This window comes from Meles meles, chromosome 6 (genome assembly GCF_922984935.1).
Source record: "Meles meles chromosome 6, mMelMel3.1 paternal haplotype, whole genome shotgun sequence".
Classification (NCBI taxonomy): Eukaryota; Metazoa; Chordata; class Mammalia; order Carnivora; family Mustelidae; genus Meles; species Meles meles.
The window spans coordinates 18,928,012-18,936,523 of NC_060071.1; positions in this window are offsets into that span (position 1 = coordinate 18,928,012).

An 8,512-nucleotide genomic window follows, 5' to 3' on the forward strand; every position below is an offset into this window, starting at 1 on the left:
GTACTGAGAAAATGACAGTTATTCTTGCTACTTAAGTGCACAAATGTTTTAGATGATGTATTTTCTTAATAATGAGCAACTTTAATTATTTAGCTTTATCAAGTCTTAAGTCTCAGTACATTTTCCATGAAACAAACACAAAAAGGCATCAGGGGGAGCTCAGGATGAGATAAAATGGCAATTTGAGACACGGGCAGAGATGGATGAAAGAGTTCAAGGAAGTGGAAAAATTATCACAGATTTAATATATGATTTGGACGTGATGAGGAGCTGAACTGACACCGGAGAAAATCAGATCAGGTCTAAAGTAGCAAGGAGTTCAGACATTCTCCCAGAATACACAGAAGAACGAAGATCAAGCTGCTAAGAGAAGAAGATAAGCATGGGGATAAAAGCAGAAACTCCATCTACAAGTGATGAGTTAAAGAACATCTGGGATGGTATGTACGACGCGTGTTCTAGGTAAGAGTACTCAAAAGAGAACAAGATCTAGATAGACTCTCAGGACATATTTGCCTTTCAAGGACAAGAAATTATTTGGGATGCACCATTTGAAAAATCAGTTAACCTAAAAATAATCAATTGAGGAGGGTCTCACCTTTCTCCTCCAGAACAACCAAGAATAGAAAACAACGGATCACTAATTTCTACCCCAACACTAAGAATATAATAAATGTTAAGTAAATTGAATTGAAATAAAAAATTGAAAAAATAAATTCATTGAAACTAAAAAAATTTTTTAAAAATAAAAACAGCAACACAAAAAGAACAAAACAGCAACAGTTTAAGAAAAGTTGCAACACAAAAACTGTTCCCAGACAAGTTGTCATTTAGATCAACAAAAGGAATGGCAACCAAAAGATACATTCTGATATATAAGGTCTCAGAAGATACACATTTCTTCCTAGGAAGATTGCTGAGAGGTATACCCAAATCATTCTTCCTGGAAACTTTACTGGAGAGGAATCAAAATCAAGATTAGCTCATTGGACACACCGTGAATCAAGAGGAAAGAAGAGTTAAGACTAAGTGAGCAATATAATGATAGTGATGAATATAATAATGACAATAAAATGGAATGGTAAAAGCAAAGGTAAAATTCGGAGAAGATACATAATATTAATTTATTGGGAATAGCGATGTGGGTTATGGATTCAGATGACATTAGCAATGACCAGAGAGCCAGAGGGGGTGGGAAGATAAAAGTGAATGAAATGTTGCAAAGAATGGAGTCTATACTTATGGTCTTGGCTTTGATGAATAGAAAAAGGAATTTGCTAGAAAGATATGGAAAGAACAGGAATTATCTAGAAAGATAATGATTTGCATACTCTTAAAAGTAGGTGTGTTTTCCAAATAACTACAAGATGTAAATACAAATTACTAACAACCCATATGCAACACAAGAGAAAACAAAGGAAACGTCAAGAAAGCATAAACTAAAATGGCAAATATATAATTTATGACAAGAAAAATCATCGGAAAGGTTTAAGCTATGTGTGTTACACTTCCACAAAAGGGACTAATTTTGATTATTAAAAAGGAAAAACTTGTCAATTACATTTATATTATAAAATCTATTTATTTATTATCTGGTGCTTATATACTTGACTCTTGAAAAATGTGGGTGTTAGTGGCGCTGACGTCTGTGCCATAGGAAAATCCATGTATAACTTTTAGCTACCCCCAAAACTTAACTACTAGTAGCCTACTGTTGGCCAGAAGCCTTACTGATACAATAAACAGCCAACACATATTTTATATGTTCTATGTATTCTCTGTATTCTTATAATAAAGTAGGGTAGAGAAAGGAAAAGGTTATTAAGAAAATTGTACAGCTGAGAAAATACAGTCACAGTACTATATTGTATTTATAAAAAAAAAAATCCAAATATAAGTAGACTTGACCTGTGCAGTTGAAAATCTGTATTGTTCAAGGGTCAACTGTACATAATCAGACCAAAGAAATCATTCCAAAAGGTTTACTTTAGAAGTCACATAAGAGAGGTGGGAACCTCAGACCCTGGTCTTGAATGGTCCCAACGCACTTTTCTTTAGACACTACAGGAATTTTTCTCACTGGCTTGGTTCGCGGCTCAAGTAGCAGGATAGACTGCCCACGAGTTCGAGCATCATCTGTCCCACATACCACTATTCCATATGGCATGCCACTGTGTTTGTGAGTCTGGCCTCCCACAGTGGATTTGTCACCACTGACCTATAACAATTGCAATGACACGTCTTCCCTGGAGATGGGCCTTTGCCATCTCTCCCCCCCAGACTATTCAAGAACAAAATAAACAGTGCTATAACTTACTTTTTGCAAAGCTATTAAAAGAAATGCTGTTGATGGAATCACAACGGCTTCTTCTTTCTCCGTGGCAATCTAGGAAGCGCAGAGTACTGTTCAAGATCCATTTCCACATCTCCATCTGAAGGTGTGCTGACTTTCCTTTTTTGCCCGTACGGACCTTTGAGAGAGTTGGGCTATTCGTGATGACTCTCAAATCTGACTTTGATTCTGCTATTATTTGATAATAAAACTTGCGCATATGGTAGAAAAGCTGTTGCCAATTAATTTTATTTTTCAGTTACCACTTCCCTTCCCTTCCATGTAATCATCAGATCATTTCCTTATTCATATCAAAAGTGACACACAATTAAAAACGCAAATGCCATATTCAAGCAGAAGATTCCACATGACGTTAAAAATTATTTACTTGCCAACCATCTAGTGAGTAAGGGAAATATCTTTATTGTACAAAAAAAGAGCAAAATCAGAAGGAATTCTGGAAGACAATTTACAAGAAAACCAACAGTCAAAATTCCAATTCTATTTTACATGAGAAAGCTGTAATACTCTTTTGTTTCATGTGCAGAAAGAAGCAAACAAAAACACCCAGCAATTTAGCGATAGAAAATATAGTTTTCTCTTCGTCGCAAATAAAAATAGTTTAGCTTCCGGGAAACCTGCCATTCCTTATTACAACTTATTGAAGACCTGAAAAAAAAACAAAGGCATAGGCAATCTTAAATGTGCTGCCGGTGTGTTCATTTTGTGGGACTCAAGGGAGAAATGTGCCCGACAGAAGACCGGAAGCACTTAAAAAACCCAGTGTTGTCAGGATGCCACAGACAACCCCAAGCATCAATCCTAGAAGCTATCTTATTTGTAAACTTGTGTTTGAACCTCTGTGGCTTTCAGTGATTAGGTAGACTCTTGTCTTAAACCAGACTAAAAATACCTGAACCTTTCTCCCTGGGAAGGGAATCGTACCCTGCTCACATGCCACTTCTCAGCTCTTCTTAATAGCAAAGAAAACAAAGCACAAGTTCACAAAAGGAAATGTGCAAGCAATAACTGTCCATACACGAATATGTATTTTACTCAGTGCAAAATAACTGTGCTAGAGTTGGGTCTAATCACTTGGTATATAGCTCAAGGTCAACAGGAAATTTCGAAAGGGATCGCTGTTTTCCCCAGAGCTTAAAAAAATAACCTGGTGTTGTCATTAGGAACAGATCCATGTCTAAAGGCTTTGATTGGCATTTTTCAGCTCCATCATCCTTAGGATAATCAGACCGACTTAGAATTGGCTTGCTGGTCTGGGCTATGATAATAGAGTCAGGAAAGGCATTTTATCAACCACCGTTTTCAAACTGGCATTTTAATAGAGCAAGACAACTTTATACACTGTCCTAAATGATAAGACCAATTTAAGTTCAGTATTTAGGTCAAGTTTCTCAATATCTGGGCCGTCCAAGTCTGCCGAATACAGCCCGAGAAGAGGTAGTAGGAGTAGCAGCAGGTCAGACCGGAGGCTGAGGAGGTGCGTGGTGACTAGAAGAATAGTACCTTTGGGGATGGTGTTCACATTGTTGTTGACTTGGGATGGTGTGCTTTCCAGCCTTTCTAGACTTCAAAGATGCCACCCCAAAATCCCACTATTCGGATGGTATAGGGAACACAAAGGTGTTGACAACCACTGTCCTTGTGGTTTCCCCTCTCTCCTCTCCCGTGCGGAACTGGTCTCTCAGACTGCACCAGCAACTAGCTACCTAGTGGTCAGAGCACCCGGTGGCTTCTTCTCAGACCTACTCAATGCCATATGAATTTTCTTTCTCAAAGCCCTACCTAATCCCTCAGTCTCCTCAGAATATTTCTTGCTCTTCTGTCCTTGTCCTTTCACTTTCCTCCTTCTTCTATCAGGTCTTTTCTCCCTCCTCTGTCTAGTCTCAGGGTGATCATGCCTTGCCCGTAATTCTCTTCAGACCTCTCTGCAACTGCCTCCTGGGTTTGCTCGGGGACTGTCCTTCTTTCAACACAGGACTTCTGTCTGCTGGACATCAGCAATGTGCTGATGACGGAGCATGAAATGACTCAGGAGAAGGCTGAATTCATGTCCTTCCTCACAAGGTTCTCTACTTCCTTATTTCCGTGAACAGCAGCAGCTTCAGGCACGAGTGAAAAAATGGCGCCTATCTCATTAGGGTTGATCCTCTCTACCCTTTTGAAAATTTAGATTTTTTTTTCTTTTCAGTTATGCATGCATACCTTGTTTCAAGATGCAAAGTCTTTTAGTTCTGGGAAATTTTCTTGAATTTCTTTAGTACTGTTTCCTTTCCATGTCCTTTTTTTTTTTTTTTTTTTTTTTTTTTGCTCTTTCCGGAACTTCCATTGTTCAGTTACTGAAACTCGTGGACCGGTCCTCAAATTTTCTTATAATTTCACTCTCCTGTTTGCCAGTTTCTTTGTTGTGTTGTTGTACTTTCTAGATTTCCTCAACTTATATTACATTTCTGTTATTTTTCACTTCTGCTATATTATTTATTTATACAAGTTTATTTTTATTATATTGTCTTTTACAATCACGTATCTCTGAGGATATTTGTAGATTAACTTCCTCCCCACTTAATCTGTCTAGTTTGTTTTGGCTTTTCTTCCATGTTTAGAGACTTTCCCCAAATGCTTGATGATCCTTGGCTGTTCACTCATACTTTAAAGAGCTGGGTGTTTAAATGCCCATCAGAAGGTCTATGCACATAGGTGTGGTTTGTAACTGCGGGCTTCAGAGTAGGGTGACTTGGTGGAGAAATTTCTTTGAGGAACCCTCCAATGTATCTTTAGATTTTTTCTTTGGGTTTGTCAGATTCCTCCAAAAAGTGACATGTAGTCACTTGGGGAAGAAGGCTGGGAACACCAGTGTTTCTCAACATTATCTAAAAATTAATTCCATTTTCAGTGTGATAGGCCTGTCCTCAGATGTGCCTGGTGTTCCCCATTCCCGAGACCCTGTTTTACGTTCTTTGGGAAATAAGCATCTCATGTACCCGAGTCAGACAGTGCACAATGGTTTAACTACATGGAAATAAGGTAGGGGATCTGGAAGTAATTCTCAAACAGGCTTTCAATCCACCATTCCTTGGTTCACAGTGTAGTACTCGATACTCCTAAGTCTTCAGGGGGATTCACCTGGTAAGCAGGACGCCTCTCAGCTTTCTTCATTGCAGCTAATGATTTGATTTTCTTAGGTTTGCTGCATCACTCCTTGTGTCTCATCGATCCTGATTTTTTTCTCCTTTACTCTTGTCCTAGTGTGTCTCTGCAGGGAGAGAGGGGGATGCAGGTACTCAGCCAGGACTTGCTTCCCCTGTTCCATTTCCACTGCCCTTGACTCCAGTGGGGCTTCTGCAGGATTTTTTTTTTTTTTTCCAATCTTGCTACTTGTCCATCTAACCACTATATTGCTACCAGTCACTTTTTTCCAAACAGTAAACCCGTCATTTACTCAAAACCTCACTGGCTCTCCATTACCTAGAAAATAGTCCAAACTCCTTATCAAAGCCCCAAAGGTCCTGGATGAGCTGACTTCATTATCCCTTTCTGGCATGACTTACATGGAGAAGAGGATGAGAGGACGTTGGAACCAGACTGCCTGGATCCATTCTCTGGGCTCTGCCATTTTATCAGCTGGGTGATCTTGGCCTCATTACTTAATCTCTTCTGCAAAACAAGGATTATAATACCCTCCTTCCAACATTATGCTGAGGATTATTAGAGCATTAACCATAGCAGCTGGCACACAGGAAGTACCATGGGAGCCTTAAAGGTAAGCCTCTGCACACCTGTCTCCTCCAGGAGATTATCAAGTCCTCAGAGAGGGCTCTATCCCATTGAGTCAGTATCTGTGGGATGCTTATAATGGAACAGACATGATGCTATCCACTAGGGACTATGTAAAAAGAGCTTGGCCCAGGAAGACTGACTAATGATTAGAAGGTGACAAATGCTACAATACAGAACGAGCAACAGTCAAGAGAACAGAAAGCAGGTAAGATCCTGCTTTGGATTCAAAAGCAGTGGAGGAAGGCTTCACAGAGCCAACATTTAAGATGGTGCTTGAGGAACAAATCTGTAAGACAAAAGGTTGTGCTGCTAAGACAGTGGGTGGCAGGAGAATGACAGGCAAGACTGGAGAAGCAGGTTGGGGCCAGTTGCACAAGACCCTGCATAACCTGTTTGAGTCTGTATTTTGTTTCAACCCGTTTGTCAATTTCACCATCCTCACAGGCTGGGAGTCCCAAAGACAGTTTGGGGCTGGTACATGTATTTTGTCACTAACAATAGCTACAAAGCAGCTATCTAGCAATTATTTTAAAAAAATAAATTCAAACCCATTCCTCCAAAATGTTCAAGAAGTCAGATGTAAAAGAACACATACCCTATGATTCCATTTATATGAAGACAAAACTGGGCAAAATTAGTCTATCATTGTCCCAATTCGGGATAGTTGCTTTTCCAAGCAGATAGTGACCAGAAGTGGATCCAGGAAGGACCCAGGCAGGGGTGCCAGTATTTTCTTGGTGTACATGCTGGTTCCACGGGTATGTTGTTGATGAAAATCCTTCAAGTCGTATACTTACATGTATTCTTTGCTATATCGATTTTTAGTTAAAACGAAAAATTAGGGGGCACCTGGGTGGCTCAGTGGGTTAAGCCTCTGCCTTCAGCGCAGGTCATGATCTCAGGGTTCTGGGATCGAGCCCCACATCGGGCTCTCTGCTCGGCGGGGAGCCTGCTTCCTCCGCTCTCTCTGCCTGCCTCTCTGCTTACTCGTGATCTCTGTCAAATAAATAAATCTTTAAAAAAAAAAAAAGAAAAATTAGATTCATGATCCTTTGCGCTCACTTGGATACACAGGTGTGTTCACCCGAAGAAGAGGTGGAGCTACAGGCTGGGCAAGTATCATTGGTTTGGTGCTCTTTCACGGACTCAGAAGACCTCTTGGATATTCTGAACGGCCAAGGATAGCCAACGTCAGTCACCTTCACCACTCCTGGGGCTTCCTGAGTGTGTGGCAAATTGACTCATATGCGAGGGTCAGAGACTGAAATACCGGCCCTCAGCGTTGTAGAAGATGGCCCCTCCCCTCGTTTTAGGTACAACCAGAGGCTGATGGTTTCTTATTAACTTTCTAGAGAAACACAGCTCAAAACCACATCCATACAAGCATAACTTTTAAGGCAATCCCTTTTTTTAAGGTATATTATATTTTAAGGTGTATTCCCTTAGGAGCAAAAAGAATCATGTTTGTTTTTTGTTTTGTTTTTGTTTTGTTTTACATTTCTTAAAAGAACTTTTCACTTGAAAGAAAAATTTTTTTGAAAAAAAAAATCTATGTACCCAGTTAAAAACAAATAAATAAAAAAGTAAAAGAAGGTATGTAATGAAAATTCAAATCTTCTACTTCAGATCTGTTTCCCACGGTAAACACTGTTAGGACTCTCATATATTCTTACATAAATATTTAACAAATACAGGAAAGCATATATAAATGTATAAGTGTATTACACCTGCCCCTTCTTTTCTTAAACAAATGGGAGCCCCGTATATTCACTTTTGTTCATGACTCCAGATGTAAACATGGATACAGCGCATTCTTTCCACTAGTATATAGTATTCTATTAAATATATATATAGTATCTCATTTAACCAGGTATTTGTCTTTTGCTTTTACAGTGTACATCAAATACCCTTGAATGTATATACCCTCTTTAATGTGTTTCTTTTTTTTTTTTAAGATTTTATTTATTTGTCAGAGAAAGAGAGAGAGAGCACAGGCAGACAGAGTGGCAGAGGGAGAAGCAGGCTCCCTGCAGAGCAAGGAGCCCGATGTGGGACTCGATCTCAGGACGCTGGGATCATGACCTGAGCCGAAGGCAGCCACTTAACCAACTGAACCACCCAGGTGTCCCTAATGTGTTTCTTAAATTATGTAGAAACACCAGTGTATACCAACTCTTGTTACCAGACTTTTTGACCTCTGCATTTCTATTCAGTTAACGTTAGCATCTCATCGCTATCTTAATTAGGAATTCTCTATTTAGCTCCACTGATCTTTCCATTTCTACTTGAATGAGTACTGACCTGTTTTGATTACCACAGCCTTACTGCTTCCCCTCAAAAACACAGAATACAATTATCCGTATCAAAATGATTTATTTTCACTAT